Genomic DNA, 18,518 nt, shown 5'->3' with positions numbered 1-18,518 from the left:
GTGAGATCACCGTGAAAGGTGGCTGTGCTACTTTACAGGCTGGGTCTAGGGGGCAATTAGTGGAATAACCGGTGACATTGGGAGCAAATTAATAAACTGTGAAATGAAATGTCAGCCAGGAATGAATGAAAATTGGCGTTGCCTTTACAGCTTGGATGTCACAAAATTACTATCCTTCTCTGAGGCTGATTTGCATATGCAAAATAGGCTGATGGCCTGTCGTTTTGAAGTCCATGACACTGTAGGCAAGCGGTATGAATTCAGTTATGTAAATACCACTAATGGCATGAATGATCTGATTATATAATCCAGGGCAATTTACCACAGAAGACATCTTCCAGATCCAGAGTCCTTTACTCCCCTGAAACCAAACCAACCGGCATATGAGAAATGAACACTATAATTGCCCATGAACTGTCAGTCTCATGCTGATGCAAAGGTGCACAATTTGCATATGTAAATGAAACTGTTCCACTTTCCAGTTATCTTTAACACTCAAAACCCAGAAGACTGATCTGTATGAAAACTTCATGAGGCAAATGCAGCGCATATTGGATTAAATAGTGATGGATTCAGATAAATGCTGATTTGCCTGGGCTCATCAGACTAATTACAACAGTGTCTGAAGGAACTCAGAAAATCATCAAATTCATATTCAGTGAGAACACTAAGATCTGTTGCAATGAGACCTGATGCGTGAATTACTGTGAGTATTATGAATATAGCCACTAGGATGCCAATTTGCATTACCTTGTTTGAAAAACCCTGGAGGGGTTCTGTTCTGTATGAAAGGGAGCAGCATGTTGTGGAAGCAGCAGCAGACCAACGGGCATGACCATGCTGTCAGCAGAGCCAGCCCTGCAGGTGGAGACGGGCTCGGCATGGTGGAGCTGTCAAGGCGAGATTTCTAGCATGCCAGCATTCCGGGGGGTTGCTCCTCCCCTTCATCTGATGATAGCTTAAACCGTCTCCATTGATACTTTTAAAAACAGACTAAATGATTTATAAATTATCTCTGTGCATTATTGATGCTGTCAAAATGGTCAGTGCAGCTGGAGTTCACTCTCCCTAGGATATCAGTAATCCAGTGAAAGCCGCACATGCTTTGTGGGAGGGAGAGGCAGGCTGGGCGGTGAATAGAAAGCAGTTGGGAACTCTCTCCCTCTGCCAGGGGACTGGTAAAGGGGTGCTCTGCAGCATGTTTGTCCCCAGCTGGGATAACCAGTGACCAGAAATCATTGCAGCTGATAGCAGCGTGGAAATGTCAAATGTTTTGTTTTGAAAGAAATCAAAATGAACTGTTTGGAAAACACGACATTTTTGAAACAAAAAACAATTGTCAAAATGTCATTTTGATTCACCCTTTTGTTTTGAAAATGCTAATTGGAATTAGCATTTGAAATGCCTTGTTTCGACCCAATCTCAAATACTTTTTTCTCCTCCCCTCAGTTTTTCGTTTTGGAGAGAAACATGATGGATACAATGGATGGGGTTTTCTTAATCAAAAATGTTGGATTATTTTTAACTTAAATTGGATATTTAATTTTTTTAAAAATTCATCAATAAAATACTAAATTTCTCATTTAAAAATAAGTTACAATTAAATATCATCACAAACATGCTACACATACATTTACAGTTTTATAAAAATGAATTAATGTCTCTAGTCCTGTCCAGCATAACTACTAACTCTTGCTTCTTGAATGTTCAATTTCTGCTTCTCAGCAGAATCAAAAATAATATTCAGAGGAAGACACAAACAGGATCGGATTGTTTTTGTCCTGTGCTTATGTGGTGCTGGACCTTGGCAAAGCGTGGCAGAGCAGTTAGTTGAGATATTGTCTAAAGAACTGAAACGTGAAATTGCAGCACTATTAACTGTGGTTTGTAACCTGTCCCTTAAATAATCTTCTGTACCTAATGACTGGAAGACAGTTAATGTGACACCAACATTTAAAAATGGTTCTAGTGGGGATCCTGGCAATTGCAGACCAGTAAGTCTTAATGTCAGTACTGGGGAAATTAGTTGAAACTATAGTGGAAAAAAAAAAATGTATGGAGATACACATCTTGTAGAGGTGAAAGGGACCTTGAGAGGTCATTGAGTCCAGACCCCTGCCCTCTTGGTAGGGCCAAGCACCATCCTGGACAGATTTTTTTTTGTTTGTAAATCTGTTTACCTCAGACCCCTATATGGCCTCTGCAGGGACTGAGCTCACAACCTATTGGTTTAGTAGGTCAATGCTCAAACCACTGAGCTATCCTTCTCCCTGAAAAATAAAATTGTCAGAACATATTGTCCTAACGTATATGAAGAACCTACTTGAGTTCTTTGAGGGGGTTAACAAGCATGTGGATATAGTGTACCTAGATTTTCAGAAAACCTTTGACAAAGTTATCATGAGATAAGATGGAAAGTCCTCCCATGGACTGATAACTGGGTAAAAGGCAGGAAACAAAGAGTAGAAATAAATGGTCAGTTTTCAGAACAGAGAGAGGTAACTAGTGGTGTCCCCCACGGGCCTGTACAGGGACAAATCCTATACAACCTATTTATAAATGATCTGGACAAAGGGCTAAACAGTGAGGTGGCAAAATTTGCAGATGATGCTGAACTGCTCAAGGTAGTTAAGATCAAAGCAGACTTTGAAGAGCTTCAGAAGGATCTCCCAAAAGAGTGGGCAACAAAATAGCAAATTAATTTTAATGTTGATGAATTAAAAGTAATGAACATTGGAAAAAATAATCCCAGATAAACATGAAAAATGGTGGGGACTAATTGAGCTATAACCACTAAAGAGTGAGGTATTGGAGTCATTGAGGATAGTTCTTTCAAAACATCCATCCCATGTGCTGCAGCAATCCTAAAAGCAAACAGAATGTTAGGAATCATTAAAAACAGGATAGAAATAAGACAGAAAATACCTCATTGTCTCTCTAGAAGTCTATGGTGCACCCACATTTTGAATAGTGCGTACAGATGTGGTCGCTTCATCTCAAAAAAGATATCTTGGCATTGGAAAAGATTCAGAAAAGGACAACAAAAATGCTGAAGGATTTGGAACGGCTGCCATCTGAAGAGAAGTTAAAAAGACTGGGACTTTTCAGCTTAGAAAAGAAGAGGCTGGTGGGGTGGCTGTGATAGAGGTCCATAACGTTAAGACAGGTGTGGAGAAAGTGACTGAGGAAAAGTTATTTACTAGTTCCCATAACATAAGGACTAGGGGTCACCAAATGAAATGAATAGGTAGCAGGTTTAAAAGAAACAAAAGAAAATATTTCTTCTTGCAGCACACCGTCCATCTGTGGAACTCCTTGCCAGAGGATGTTGTGAAGACCAGGACTTCAGTAGGATTCAGAAAAGAGCTAGCTAAATTCTGCCAGTGGTTATTAGCCAGGACGGATATGAACGGTGTTTGTAACCTCTCTTTGGCAGAGGCTGGGAATGGGTGACAGGAGAGAGATCACTTGATGGTTCCCTGTTCTCTTCACTCCTTCTGGGGCATCTGTCAGCGGCCACTGTTAGAAGACAGGACACCAGGCTAGATGGACCTTTGGTCTGACCCAGGGTGGCCATTCCTATGTACTTATTTCTTAAAGACAGAGAGACATACATAGGAAAGGAGGGGGGCAGCATAGTGCGGAACAATGGAGTGGACTGAAAGGAAAAGGGAAGACATTACTCAGTGCACACACAGCTTTGTGTATTCCCCTATCCTTTTGCCACAAAACCTGTCCTGGCTTCTGAGCGGAAGAGAGACCCTAGCTGGGAATATTTTGAAGGAATTTGTTCCCTGGGTGAGAAAAGGAAAACGGTGTACGGAGTGCAGGAAGATGATGTCAGGCCTAGTTGCAAGAATGAAACATCATAAGGAAAGCTGCTTATTGGGAGAAGCAGGTGTGGATATGGCTAAGTGGATCAACTAGTTAGTAATGCAAATAATTCACTTTGCAATGCCTCACCCTTCAAGACTCTCTCTGTGCTTTTTAGTAGAAGTGTGATTTGATAGGCAAATTCCCAAGCTGTGTCTAGTGTTGGATGTTGCTTGGGGGAAAAAAAAAGAAGAAAAGGTTTAGGTTAGGTAATCCTTAAGGCTTGTTTAATTAGTTCACTAGGTTTAAAATCGACCACCTGAGTGTACAGTACAGAAAGCTGCAGTAAATCTAAATCTGCTAGTTACCACTGAGTGGTGGGTTTTTTTTTTTTTATTTTATATTACACAATGCATGCCCCTTTTTTTGGAACATCCTGGTCACAGACCATAATGGTGATGCCATATTTACGTCAACATAACTCAACTTTTCCAAGGGAACCCCATTCTGTACTTGTTTTTCAAAAAGCGGAAGAGCCAGGTAGTTCAGTGGGGCTTACTCCAAAATTAAGTGCACTCTAAGCAGTCAGGTTTAGCTTTTCTGATAACTTGATTTAAATCAGTGATTTTTGGGGGTGATTTAAATAAACAATTTTAATCTCCTTGATTTAAATCACTCCACCCTGGAAGGTGGGGAAAAATCAGTTTTGGTTCATAGTGAGCTGCCTTTTTTTTTTTTTTTCCAACTTAGCCACTAAACTGAGAACTCATTTGGTTTCTCAGCTTTATTCATGGGCTCTGTCCAGGTCGCAGTGAGATACATGTCCCAGCATCATTCCCAGTGGCAGTCTTACCAGAGAGGGTTAGGAGGGAAAATTGCCATTGTTTATTCACTTGTTAAATTCTGCCTCCGGGTTTGTCAATCCCACCCTTCTCACAGTACCACCATTGTGTGTGTATAGAACTAGATTCAGAGACACACATTGTTGTGTGCATAATAGCTGCTCTTTCAGGGTTGTCAGTACAGAACTAAATTGGTAAAGGTGTATATGTATGAAATGAAGTTGGGTGGGTGGTCATAACTAAAGATAGACATCTATACCTGTGCAATGCACGCCACTGATGGTGTGATGCTCGTCACCTCAGCTGCGTTCTGCTCACTATTCCGTCTCCCACCATTTGCCTTAACATTCCAAACCCCTGGATGGGTTCCAGACTTATCATAGAATCCCAGGGCTGGAAGGGACCTCAGGAGGTCATCAAGTCCAGCCCCCTGACCAAAGCAGGAACAGCGCTAACTAAATCATCCCAGCCAGAACTATGCCAAGCCGGGACTTAAAAACCTCTAGGGATGGAGGTTCTACTACCTCCCTAGGCAACGCATTCCAGTGCTTCACCACCCTCCTGGTGAAACAGTTTTTCCTAATATCCAACCTACACTTCTCCCTCTGTAACTTCAGACCGTTGCTGCTAGTTCTGCCATCTCTCACCTCTGAGAACAGTTTCTCTCCCATCCTCTTTAGAGCCCCCTTTCAGGAAGTTGCAGGCTGCCATCCAATTCCCCCTCACTCTTTTCTTCTGCAAACTAAATAAGGTGAATCCCTCAAACTCTCCTCCTAGGTCATGCTTTCTAGCCCCTTAATCATTTTTGTTGCTCTCTGCTGAACCTGCTCCAGCACATCCACATCCTTTGTATACTGGGGGGCCCAAAACTGGACACAGTTCTCCGGATGTGGCCTGACCAGTGCTAAATAGAGGGGAACAAGAACTTTTCTAGATCGGCTGGAAATGCACCTCCTAATGCACCCCAATATGCCGTTAGCCTTCTGGTTACAAGGACACACTTTTTGCTCCATTTTTCCTTCCTGTGGGAGAAAGTGGTCCTCCTTTCAGGACTGGGGCCCTCCAGTCCTGCAATAGGTCTGCAGCTCAGAGATTTCCTAGTTTCTACCTCAGTGGGTCCCACAATAGCAAATCTGAATGTTGTGAGGCTTGTATAAATGAACAGAGCCGTGCCCATTTACACCAGCTGACGGTCTGCTGCAGTGTGCAGAGATCTACTTTTTGCCATTTTGAAGAGGTTCTGAAACATTTAAATTCTCTCTCTCTCTCTCTCTCTCTCTGATACTTGTGCAACCACGATCCTGACATGAAGGGAACTTGGCTTTACAGGTGCAAGGGGAGGAATAAGAGCGCCAATAAATTGATGTGAAAACTCTCTCCAATTGCTTTCCTGTTAAGTATGTTTGACATCCAGAACAAATATTGGTTGTCATAAAGTTTTTATTACTGGAGCTCCACTGTGCTCCTCCTGTGGCCTTGTGTCTCATTTTACAGCCATGCTGCACTCAGGCTGGTAAAACTTTTCTGCTGGGTTGTGCTTTAAACACATGAGCTGCAGAAGGTACTTCAGGAAGGGGGTATGTAAAATGGGCGTGGCCAATCACTGCTTCCTTTTCTATGTATTTCTTGTCTATTCGTTGTCCGTTTCTCTTATAAGTGCAGTAAGCCCTGGACTTATGCAGGGATTTCATTCATGCAACCCCCGTGTAACTCAAATGTTCGCACAATTTTGGGGAGAGACGGGAACCAGCCTGCAGCCTGGTTTCCAGCTCCCCTGGCCTTGAAGGGGCTGGGAAATGAACCAGCCCACCCAGGCTGGTCAGTTTCCTGGCTCCCAGAGTGGCAGTTGCAGGACCTGGGAAACTGACCAGCCCACCAGGGCTGGTTAGTTTCCTGACTGCTTCTCCCTGTCTTCCCCCAGCCTTGCCGCTATCAGCTTGACAGTGGCGCTGCTGGAGGCAGGAAGGGAGAAGGGGGCTCTTAGCTTGCCTAGCTGCCCACAGCTGTGGGCAGGGATTTTCTCCTGTTCTGTGATTTCCCAGCACCTGGCACATTACACCGCGATCTTTCCTGGGGGCCCCAGGCTCTGTCCTTTTATCCTCTTTAGCCTAAGGAACTTCAGACAGCACAGAAGGGGTTCAAATTCAAAAGGGATTTTAAGAAACCCACTGGCACAGCCAGGCGGAAGACATCATATTCTTAAAAAAACAGGCTTGAGCTTTAACTGAAGTCACTGCAAAAATTTTACTGAGTCTCAAGAGACTCAGATTAGGTGCTATAAACCACCGGGTGTAATGTTATTTTTATCACCTCCCAGAAGTCCTCTCAGTGGGAGGGTCCCATCCTCCATATACTGTGTCCCAGCTGGTTAGAACCATCTTTGAGATTATGGCTAAGTCAGACAGGTTTCAGAAGGACAGTTTGTCTTTGCAAACGAGACACCCTACTCCAGGTGCATGAGACAATTAAACAACGTTTGCTTTGTGTCGCATGCCAGCTGTCACACCAGCAAGCGAGTGGGTATGAGGCACCTTGTGACACGATTTTTCTGAGGTGCAGAGCACCTGCAGCTCCCAGGGACTTAGGCCTTGTGGAGGCTCAGCATCTCTTCCAATCAGATGTAGGTGTGTTGACCTGTTCATGTGTATTCGCCTCCCGCTCCCACTGTACCCCTGTTCCACACAACTTCCTGCATGCTCCTGATAACGTGCCCCTCTCTGGCAGGTGTTCCCTGCCAGCTGGGGTGGGGGCAGCGTCCCCTTGGGGAAAAAGTGGAGTAAGATCACCAGTACGTGGCTCTCCTGCATTCGTGCTCTGATTGGTTCGGGCCCAGCACGAAGCCCATTGTCATTAGTGGCTCTTTCTGCATCCTGGCTGACAAGCGAGTGAGCTGGAGGCACGGAAGGGTCTATGCACAAGGCCAAGCCTGGCAGCCTTTAACAGTGAGGGGTAATTAACTATCCCCTGGACCCTGTTCCCAAGAGAGGTGGGAAGTTCTCCATTATTTGGAATTGTTATCTTGAAACCGGATCTATCCAGACTGTCTGTGTAGCTGTGCGTTGTCGAGAGGCAGCAGTTGCGGGAGGAATATCTGTGCCCTGTGCCGTGCAAGGTCTCAGATGAGATGACCGTGTTGGTCCTTTATGGGTTTAAAGCCCACACAAGCCCATCAGACCAGGAAATTGCCACTCATAAATCTGGAATAAATCAGCTGAGATTTGGCAAAACCCAAAGGCCAAGGTTGATTGGATTTTAAGGCTGCTAACGAATGCTTTTCTGCATCAGGCGAGAGAAAACGACCTGCCATTTGTGAAGGAATTTAGCCAGACTTCACCTACACAATATTAGAATATAAACCATCTAGAGCTCTCATTCCTCTTATTTAACTCCTCTCTAAACTTCATATGGAGCAATAAATTGCTGCTCTGCAAATCATTCTGAGCTGATCAGATCATTAGGTGACCCACTTTGGGGTTCATTTCCCACTTGACTCCCTCCCTGTATTTTTGGGCGCAGAGGAAGATAGGGAGGAGGAAGTTGGAGGACATCCCAAAAGGAGCTCAGTGGATTTTCTGTCTGGAAAAGTCTGGAGAGTAACATCCTTGAGGACCCAGAATCTTCCCCCTCTGCCTACTCCAGGCAATGAGCTAAATTTAAGTCAGGCAACAAATACAGGACTAATTTATCTCTTAAAAGGAAAGCAGATCAGAACCAGAACCGTGGGGTCTGAAAGAGATCCTTCATTCATAGCATGGCTGTGTGTCCATCCCCTGGCATCGTGGCAGGAACGATTCAGCCACAGGCCCTGCTGTGCCCTGTCTGACTGATAACAGCCTATGATGGTATCTCCTTGGTGCACAGTCTGGGACTTTGGGACCATCGTGCCCCCTGAATTCTCCCCAGCCTGGGTTGTCTCTTACAGTGCCTTAAAAGTTACAAGCAGCAAACCCATGAGCTGGTCAGTTTCCAGGGTCCCACAAGCTGGAGGGAGCCTGGAACCAGGCTGCCCCCAGGTTCTCAGTTCTGGGCAGCTCTGGGAGCCAGGAAACGGACCAAGGCTGGTCAGTATCCTGGCTCCCAGAGTTGCCCGGAGCTGAGAACCAGGAGGCAGCCTAGTTCCAGGCTCTTCCCGCCCCTGACTTGCATGAAAATTTGAGTTCTGCAGGGGTTACAGGAACACAACCCCCGCATAACTCAAGGTTTTACTGTACTTGGCCAATGCACCAGCTTGCATAGCTGAGCCAGTGCAGAATAACCAACTAATGAACTGCTGCTGGTCAGTGGGTAGCAGCTTAGGACCCTCCGAGCGCTGAGGAGGTGCAGAGAAGTGGCGATTCTGAGACACAGTTCCACCCAGATGCGCACCAGCACTGATGCAGGGGTGCCAGAGCTGAAAGCCCGTGATCTCTTTAGCCCTTAGTTTGGAGCAGGCAGCAAAGTGAACAGTAGCAGGAATCAAGGGTTGAGATATTTAGGTTGAAGTTCCCCTTAACTGTACGAACCAGTGACAAGGATAAAGTGAACCTAATGTTGGCTCAGCACAGCTCCGAAGTCAACGGTGCTTACTTACCGTGGTCAGCTGAGGACGTGGCGTGAGGCATTTATTTCCCGTAATGTCACAAACCCATGTCAAGGCAACACGAAGGTTGCGTGGGTTAAAAAAATCAGAGAAGTCAGAAAATGCCAAAGCTGAGAGGTCCAGAAGCAGCCTTACCAGAGTGACAGCGCCGGGCCGGTATGCTTTATGGAATACATTACACGCAAAGCACACATTACGCAGCTAAATGTCAAGCGAATCAGCAAGGAAAGCGGATGCAAAGTGCAAAATTGTATTGCTTTGTATCTCTGATAATCCTCTTACGCGTTGCTTGTCTATCCAGTGTGTTGTGTCACTGTCCCCCATGACTCTAGTATCGGAAGCCTGGATCTCAAAGGTACATAGTGTCCCTCGAGTGGGAGAGAGCTGAAAACGGCACTCTCAGAAGCCAAGTGTCAAATGGGCAGCTGCTGCCTACCCTGGGCAATAGGAAATGCAGGGGGTGAGGTTAAGTCAGAGGGGCACTGTGCACTCTGTGAACTGTTGAGGCCTCCAGTCGAGACCCCTTTCCCCCACAATACCACGCAGCCTGGTGGCTAGCGCACCTGAGGGCATGGGGCTGTGGGTTCACATCCCTGTCCTGAGTCAGGTGGAAGGGGAGTGTTCTACCCACTGAGCTATAGGCTGTGGCGTGTTGTGGCGTGATTATGAACACCGATAAAACAAAAACAATGCTATTTGGAGATGAGGAAATAGTAAGCAAGATCAGTGTGGATGGTGTTGAACTAGAAAATGTAGAGAAGTTCACATATCTGGGGAGCAACATAACGTATGATCTAGAGTGGAAGAAGGAAATAGCGACTAGACTAGCGAAAGCCAGAGCGAGTTTGAAGGCAATGGATAAGATCTGGAAAAGCAAAGCAATTAGCTTAAGCATGAACCTGGGCGTCTTGAAAACGTGTGTATTCAGCGGCATGTTGTACGGATGTGAGACATGGGTGATAACGAAAGATTCGAAAAGAAGAATATTGGCGTTGGCAAGGAGTTGTTATAGAAAGCTTCTGAGAATAGGATGGATGCAGAAGGTCACCAATGAGGAAATATGTAGGAAGATACAGCTGAAAAAGAACCTGCTGCAGAAGGTTATAAAACAGAAGCTACAACTATTTGGACATATTTGTAGAATGAACGACGAACGAAAAATCAAGACCCTGGTGTTCGGCATAATGGATGGCTCGAATAGGAGAGGCAGACCCCACGGAGAATGGATAGATGATGTAGTAGATTGGTGCGGAGCTAGTCTACAGAAACTAAGCCACTCTGCACTGGACAGGGAAAGATGGAAGGAAATAGTGAGAGAGGCCTCAGACACCAACGGGCGCTGAGCCCACGTTATTGATGATGATGATGATGTGTTGGGTCCTTGTCTGGCTGTGTTTGCAGGGCCTGGTGTGTGGGGTGCTGGGATCTGAGAGGGCCCATGGGGCCAGACCCTGCTGGCAGGATGGGCACAGAGGTTGTGCGTGTGCTCGCTGGTAGATGTGTTTTAGGGAAATTGTTGACAGGAACACGGGGCCCAGTGGGCTAAGCGGCATTTCAGAGGTAGGTGCCTAAAGTGACGGTTTGGGACTGAGTCACAGAGGGATGTAGGCACCTAAGTCACTTGCCTGGGGAAGTTTTGGCAACATCAGGGGAGGGGGCAGTGGAAAAAGTGCCTTTAAAAGGAGGGTGAGCAATAAAACGGCGGCGGTTCGCCAGGGTTAGTCCTGGTGGGCTGTGGCTTGTGTAGTCACCAGCACCTCTGCAACTCCCATTGGCCATGGATTGCTGTTCGCGGCCAATGGGAGCCGTGGGAAGTGGCGCGGACGGAGACATGCAGATGGGTGGGGAATGGGCATTGATGGGTTAGGTGGTGGACGCTGCTCCAGATACAAACCTGGCCTGGTTTGCATCCCCACAGTGCAGTGGGGAAACCAGCAGGAGGCTGACTCCTGCAGTCTCCCACTTGTATTGCTCCTAAGTCTGACTCACGGTAAAGTTACCAGTGAGCTACCCATTTTACCAAGAAATGGGAGCAGAGCAGCCTACCTGTGAGCCTCTTGCCTGTGTCAGTGACAGCCTGTGTCCTCTCCTGCCTTTCAGGGATGGTCCGTTCATGTAGCTGTCGGCATTTAACTTCTGATGTTATCAAGTGGAGGAGGGGGAGTTGCCCAGGCTTCATAACTGGTTTGTCTCCAAAGTTCACACCAAGTCCAGGGCTTGGTCTCCCCTTTGCTGCCGCTGTTGGCCTGGGGACAGCTTTCCACCAGGCTGCTCGAACAGGGCAGCCGTACCTCTCTCTGCGCTGACGGCTGCAGAACAGATGTGCGATTAAAGCTTGGAATTTGTACCGTTTTGCAGAATCAGGCAGACTTGTCCTACCCCGAAAGTTGCCTGCTTTGTGATTCAGCTTTGGTGACTTCCCATCCCTGCTGTTACAGTGGGCTTGGGGGGTTTGTTTCTGGCTCGTTTTGCCAGGTGTGTGTTCCAGTAAGCTCCTTCCCTTCCCCCTCCTGCGGAGGATTCTGGCAGCAGTTCCTCCCACTGTTCCTACCTCCCAGAACGAAAGGACCAGCCCGATTGCCCTCTCCCCTCGTGCTTAGATCGGCTGTTCTCGTGGCTCACCCCTCCAGGGGATGCAGGGATGGTGTCAGGGTTGGTTCTAATATGGTGATTGCTTTCAGAGGGGGTGGTCACTGATCACCTCCCTAACTGGTGTCTGTCCTCAGCATTTGAATGGGGGGTGACCTCCTGTTTGGGGGGAGGGGTGATTATTTGGGGACAGAGAACAGGTGGACAGCTGAAGGCAATAGAGACTAGCTGGAGCACAGCACGCCCAGGGCATCCCCTTTGAAATCTCTTCACCCCTGGAAGCACACAGGCAGCTCGGCCATGCACTGGTCGATGCCGGACACTGAATACGTTGCACTGTATTGCGCGTGTGACTCTGGGCTGAGATCCGCTCTGCAGCCGGCGTATGGATTCCAGAGGCAGGAGGTTTGGTCCCTTGTCCTTGACGAGCTCCTGACCCCGTTGCTGCCTCCGGTGTTGTTGTATGTGGTTTGCCTGGCTGTTTCCTGCCTGTCCTCGAGGTGCGTGCGGGGCTGGGGGCTGATACAGCGGGATAATTCTGTTGGCTGAGTGGAGTTGTATCAGTGGGGCTGAGATGAGGCTCTGGCTCCTGGCTTTACAGCTGAGCCTGGTGTGTGAGCTTGGACGAGACACTGCTTTGGTGATGGGGGATTATCACCGTCCCCAGCTGGCCTGGCAGGCGGGGGTGTAATTCACTGGCTTCCAGAAAGAGCCTGGGGGCTCTGGGGTCCCACGTGCAGGGTATTGTGCTAGCCACAAAGCACTTTGGGATCAGCTTTGTTGATTTTTAGGAGATGTAAAATGCAGTCAAGGCACATTCTAGGCACCGTCTGTGGCAGCAGGGCCAGAAATGCCCAGTTCTTATCCATTCAACCCAGCGTGATTGGTCTGATAATATCCAGGATTAGGGATGGCATGAAGGAAGGTGGCTGCTTCTTGTTTGGCATTCACTGTATAGCAGGGAGGATCTGAGCCTTGTGCTCTCTCTCTCTCTCTCTCTCTCTCATGATCCTGTACCAGCCATGAGCTGGCTGCAGGGCTTGCTTTTGCCAGATGTCGTCATCAAATGACCCTTCATTGCTGCACCCTGTGTGGATGGGTCAATTTTTTTTTTAAAGCAAAGCAATTTAAATTGCAAATTTTAACCATGATTTAAATCAGCAAGCAGGAAGCCCTAATTAAAATAATGTATTTTAATCATGTTTTTCATTGTAGTTGGTTGTTTTCCATTAAAACAAGTTGTTTGCAACTAAAAATACTTTTTACACTAAATATGGGGGTGCTTCCTACTATTTATAGAAGCTTATTTGAGCAACCATATAGCTTACCTTCATTCAGATTCTGACTTTTTGAATAATTTTTATGTTAGAAGATGGTGAATGATGCAATTCTCATTTACTGCATGATTGAGGTTTCATCTGGGATTTGTATCAAGCTTTGTGTGGATGGAAATTCAAAGGCAATTAAAAATACACCAAAATAGCATCTTAATTTTTAATTGACTAAAACTGCCTTAAGTGCTAGATACAGAAGAGGGGGAAAAAGTTTATCAAAACATGTTTTTGTTTTTCATTTAAAGTTAATTGATTTATTAAACAAAAGAGATGTTAGCTTGTCTGGTGAATCCATTGAAGAGATTGTGTCTGGTCATGATGTCATTCAGGCTTTTAGAAGTAGTAGATCTCTTCCTCTCACGACTAGTTGTTCATGGATTGGAAAAAGGCAATAAACTTTCCTGCTTTTTCAAGTCAGGGCTGGCTGGAATGAACTAGTCATTGATATGAGCTAGCTGCATAAATGGAGATGAAGAAAATATTTTTTTCTGTGCCCACAGAAGAGGCTACTGCTTCTGCAAAGCTGGGTTAGCACTTTAAAAACCTCTGGTTCTAGGGACATACCCAGTAGTATCCCCAGTTCAGCAGTCTGGCTTTCTTCATCTTTCCAATTGAATGGTAGGGTTTTTACTATTAAAAACAACTATGTTCAATTTAATTTTTAATTCACTGGGCTTTTATCCCCCCAAGAAAAGAGGTTTAGGGCACAGCTGGTTATTACTGGGCAGAAACATCCAACGTTTTCAGTTTTTCCAGCTGCTCCCAGGGGTGCATTCCCCAACACCAGCAGGCTCGAAACTTTGCCTGCTCTGCTGTTCTACCCTGAGCACGGCAGCTTCTGGCAGCTGCGGTGATCAGAGCTGCAGCTGCTCCAGCTGTTCTCTGCACAGAGCTTTAGATCCTGGTTAGTGCAAGAGCCAAACTGCAGCCGTCACAGCGGCTCCTGTCCCAGTGCTTCAGGCCGGAGACACAAGCAGGAGGTGCAGCTGTAGAAAACCCAGAGCTACAGCTGATTTCAGTGGAGCTGGCGTGGTAGTAGCGGAACTGCGGTGCAGGGTCGCTGCTGACTTGCATTCAGGCTCAGGGATGATGAGTTTTTCAGTAATACTTCCCCTGGCCAAGGGTTGCAGCCTGGGTGTTTGGAGGAGCAGTGATTTATACCCACTGGCCAAAGCTGGATCAATGCGAGGTGCCCAGACACACCTACTCTGCAGTATTTCTTCCTGGTTCTTCCGTAGTCACATCTGTTCTCTGGAGACAGGGGTAATGTGTGAGAAGGTAACTAACTGCCTGCACTGAGTTCTCACTGTTCCTCTCCAGAAGGAAAGAGCCTGGTTGTCGAGTACGCCAACAAACTGGTTCCAAATATTTTCCCTGGGGCAGTTCCTGGGCAAAGCCAGCTAGGGGCCCCCGGTGCTGTGAGCTTCCCGGGGCAGTGCCCTGCCAGATCTGGCTGTGGGGCCCCCGGTGTTGTGAGCTTCCCGGGGCAGTGCCCTGCCAGATCTGGCTGTGGGGCCCCAGGTGCTGTGAGCTTCCCGGGGCAGTGCCCTGCCAGATCTGGCTGCGGGGCCCCCAGTGCTGTGAGCTTCCCGGGGCAGTGCCCTGCCAGATCTGGCTGTGGGGCCCCCGGTGCTGTGAGCTTCCCGGGGCAGTGCCCTGCCAGATCTGGCTGTGGGGCCCCTGGTGCTGTGAGCTTCCTGGGGCAGTGCCCTTCTAAAGATAGCTAGGGGCTCCCAGCAGTATGAGCCTGTATGAAGCTGGCAAGGGGCCCTGGCAATGCCTTACCTGAGCAGTGCCTGTCCTGCATGTGGCTTCCCTGTGGCAGCAGCCTCCCCTCCTCCCAGCTGCCCTGTTCCTTTCTTGTGAGGGTGGCAGACGCTGTGAGCAGCCCAGTGCTTCTGCTTGTAACTGTGTGGTTCGTCTGACCCCAGAGCCCCACGGAGGAAGGGCCTTCCTCACTGCCCCCTGCATACACATCTCCTGAGTGAGACGCTGCCGCCAGCCCCAGGGTGTTTCTGTCCCAGGACGGCTGCAGCGCTGGCAGACTCACCATAGCGGGTGCCAGGGCAGGACAGTTTCCCTGGCTTGTTCGCCTTCCTGCTGCCTGCAAGGAGCTGTGCTGAGACCTACCAACTCGTTTCACGTTGCTGGGAAACAGACACGGCTTTCAGTCCCCTCCCCCGGCTGAATTCAGACCTTAACCCAGAGGTGAGAGCCTCTGAGGGAGCCATTCCAGTCCCCCGCAGTGGGGGAAAAGGAGATTTTAATGCACCGCTTGTTAGAACAAGCCCAGCCTCGCCCCCCTTTGGGGAAAAAGAGCAGTGAAACAAGTTGACGGAGACGCCTGCTCCTCAAGCCCGCAGCTTGAGTCCTGGGGTCTGGCTGTCCACCCCACCTCCAAGCTGGTGAGCTGCAGGTCACGGCTCCAGGGCGGGTGTAAGGGACGAGCGTCTGGTGTCAGCTTCTTGATTCCGGAGCGAGCGGACGAGCAGCTGTTTACCAGCTCGCTCCCTGCCGTGGTTCTGGGGCTGTGCCAGCCGGCTTCTTTACGATTCTGGTCACAGCGGGTGCTGAATTTCTAAGGCTGTGGGGATCTTTCTCTTTCTACACAGACGCCGTTGTCCGTCCATGCTGAGCAAAGGGAGAGGGGCCAGGGGAAGTGGTCAAGTGTCCTGCCAGCCACGTTGGCCACAGGGAGAAAACAGTGAGTATCGCGCACCACGAAGCAGCTCGTAAGTAGACAGGACTCTTGGCTTGGCTTGCGTTTGGCTTTGCTTCGGGAACGTTTCTCTCTCTGCTGAGCTCGAGGGAAGGCTGGCTGGGGCCGGGGAAGGGCTGGACGCAGGGTTCGGTCCCCACTGGCAGTTGAAACGTTGCAGAGAGATGCCGCCTGTCCCTTCTCTGCCGCGAGTGTCTGTGTGTTGCACAAGCGAATAGGTGGTTGCTCTGGCTCTCCCTTAAAGCACCACTAGTCCCTGTTCGTTAGAGTCAGATTTATTGGAGTCGCAGGGGCGGGGAGAGAGAGGGAGAAACTAAATCAAGCCCTTAATGCAACGGGCTGCCAGGCAGGCTGTCGGCCGCTTAACCTGTCAGCAAAACGCAGACTCCAAAATGCTGAAGGGGGGCGAGGAGCAGAGGGAGTCAAATGCCCATTTCGCCGTCGCCTCGTTGCAAGCAGCTGCTGGGAAGAAAGCATGTACCGCTCGGCTCTCTGAGGCTTGGCTTTGGACGTACCTCTCCCCCCGGCCCGGCTTTGCTCCATGTGAGACCTTCCCCTTGCTCCCTCCAGAGACCCCCCACTCTGTCCTAGAGGTAGGGCGAATTCAGGCTGTCTGAGCCTCCCTTCAGGCCCTGTCCGCTCTTGCAGGGGCCTGGATTCCCCAGCCATCCCCCCTGCGTTCTGTTTGTGCATGGGCAGAAGGGCAAACCTTGCAGGCATAACGGCGCTCTAAGGATTTCATGCTGATCCGGTGCTGCTGTGGAAAACAAAAACCGGAGACATCCCCACCTCTGAGAAAGGCAGGGAGCCTCCGGCCTGGGTGGGCAAACGTCGGCTGGGAGGATTTGCAAGTCAGGCAAGCCCCTTGCTCTGAGAGCATTCGTATAGGTTTTGTACACGTGTCAAACCCATGTGCCCAGGGCCCTTACGGATATGCCCAAGCATCCTGTACTCACGCACGCTGCATGGAGCTTTTGGTATGCTTCTGCATAGAGACACTGGTCCCTAGAATGCACCATCACGCCGGGGTCTTTGGATGCACGCATGCATGAGAGCATCCCTGTCTCGCACAGCTGGGTCTCCAGCATGTCAACGTAGAACGCACATGCTTCAAGGGACAGGCTGGTCTGAAACGTGCAGAGAAGAACATCTGTTCAGGAGACAGAGCCCAGAACAGAGACTCTGGAGACCTGGGGTCTGGTCCCAGCTTTGCCACCGAGCTGCTGGTGATCTTAGGCACGTCCACTCATCTGTGTACCTCAGTTTCCCCTCCCACTCTTCTCCGCGTCTTCGTGGAGTGCAGACTCTTCAGGCAAGAGCGCTCTCTTGCCACAGTGCCCGGCCCAGAGGGGCACTGATCTCAGGTGTGGGCTGCTAGGCGCTCCTGTAATCCCCGTGACAGTGGTACTGCACACTCCGGGGGCAGGTATGGGCACGCAATCATCAGCACAGCCCCGCAGAGCCGAGAGCACTGCAGACTTGCCCATCGTGGTGGCCCCAAGCAGTCGGTGCTGTTTGGCTGGGAAGAGATGCTGCTCACAGGTTATTAAGATGCTGCTAGTTTTCTCTGAGCATTGCCTCCTCTCCGGGGCTCTGCTGGGCTGATGAAGGCAAGTTCCTCGGCGTTGTGCTCTGCCGGGGACGGGGAGATGGCAGCTGGCAAAGGGAACTAGGAAAGCACGGCCACGAGTTAGGAAGGGGAGAGAACCAGGCTGTGGGGAGCTCGGCAGATGGCTGGGGGTGAGTGCTGAGGTGAATGCAGGCCAGGAAGCAGTGACTGAAGGTCACTCCCGTCTGGTGCTTTGCATGCAATGAGTTTGGGGCTCATGGTCCTGTCCCTGGCAGACCCCTTGGCATGGGACTGGACCTCCCTTGGCAGTCTCCCAAAATGGCCAATGGCTGGAGACTGAGCTCCCCTCTCAGCCTTCACAGGGAGGCAATGGGCATGCGTGTGGTGGGGATCACTGTGCCCTGCAAGCTGAGTCCTGGGGCAGGTGCCACCCAGCTGATTAGAGAGCACCATGTGTTTCTATGAGTGGTGCACATTCGCTCGTGCCTTGGTGCACGTAACAGCATTTATTCTGCATGGGGATGGAAGAAATCAGAGGGCACAGCGGTGGGCACACTTGCCCTACAGCTGCAGCCATTGCTCTCTGCTGCAGGCAGCTGGCAGTCGGTCTAGAGCTAGGAGCCAGCTGCCTCTTGCTGCACAGCTACCTCCTGCCCAGTCTGGGCCAGCAGTCAGGGTGGACAGCACTTTGCTGGCATGAATTCCCACCTGCTGCCGTACTAGGACTGCTGGCAGGCGATGCCTTTCCCAGGGCTCGTGAGAGCGTCCCATTAAATGAGATGAGCATTCCTGTGCTGACAGCTGCTCGCACCAGAGTGAAGGGTCACAGAACCTGCGGCTGGGCAACATTCAGTCCACCAGCCTGCTCTGCGAAAACACAGCCACGCCCAGCTCCCCTGCGTGCTCCCCACCCCCCTGGAGCCCCAGGGCAGTTTCCAGCCCTGAGTGATGTTATAAGTAAGCTGCCACTAGAGGGCATGTCATGCCGTGGCTCAGTTTGCCCTGAGACGCTGCAGCCTCTGCTCCTCGGGAACGGACCTGGAGGGTGGGTTGTTCATCACGGCGAGAGGTT

General features: G+C 49.4%; 1 protein-coding gene across 3 annotated transcripts in view; it reads left to right on the top strand.

Moving 5' to 3' along the window:
* Positions 1-18,518, top strand: part of FRMPD3 (FERM and PDZ domain containing 3) — a 144,980-nt gene that overhangs the window by 44,519 nt on the left and 81,943 nt on the right. For 2 of the 3 annotated variants that reach the window (XM_075008004.1, XM_075008002.1), the window contains exon 2: positions 15,770-15,861. The exons of the other annotated variant lie outside the window; for it this stretch is intronic. The gene's annotated coding sequence lies outside the window, so the exon portion shown is untranslated. The remainder of the gene's footprint in view (positions 1-15,769; positions 15,862-18,518) is intronic. 3 annotated transcript variants of the gene reach the window in all.

This window comes from Carettochelys insculpta, chromosome 13 (assembly GCF_033958435.1).
Source record: "Carettochelys insculpta isolate YL-2023 chromosome 13, ASM3395843v1, whole genome shotgun sequence".
In the NCBI taxonomy this organism is placed as follows: domain Eukaryota; kingdom Metazoa; phylum Chordata; order Testudines; family Carettochelyidae; genus Carettochelys; species Carettochelys insculpta.
This window is presented reverse-complemented; position numbering and strand designations above follow the sequence as displayed.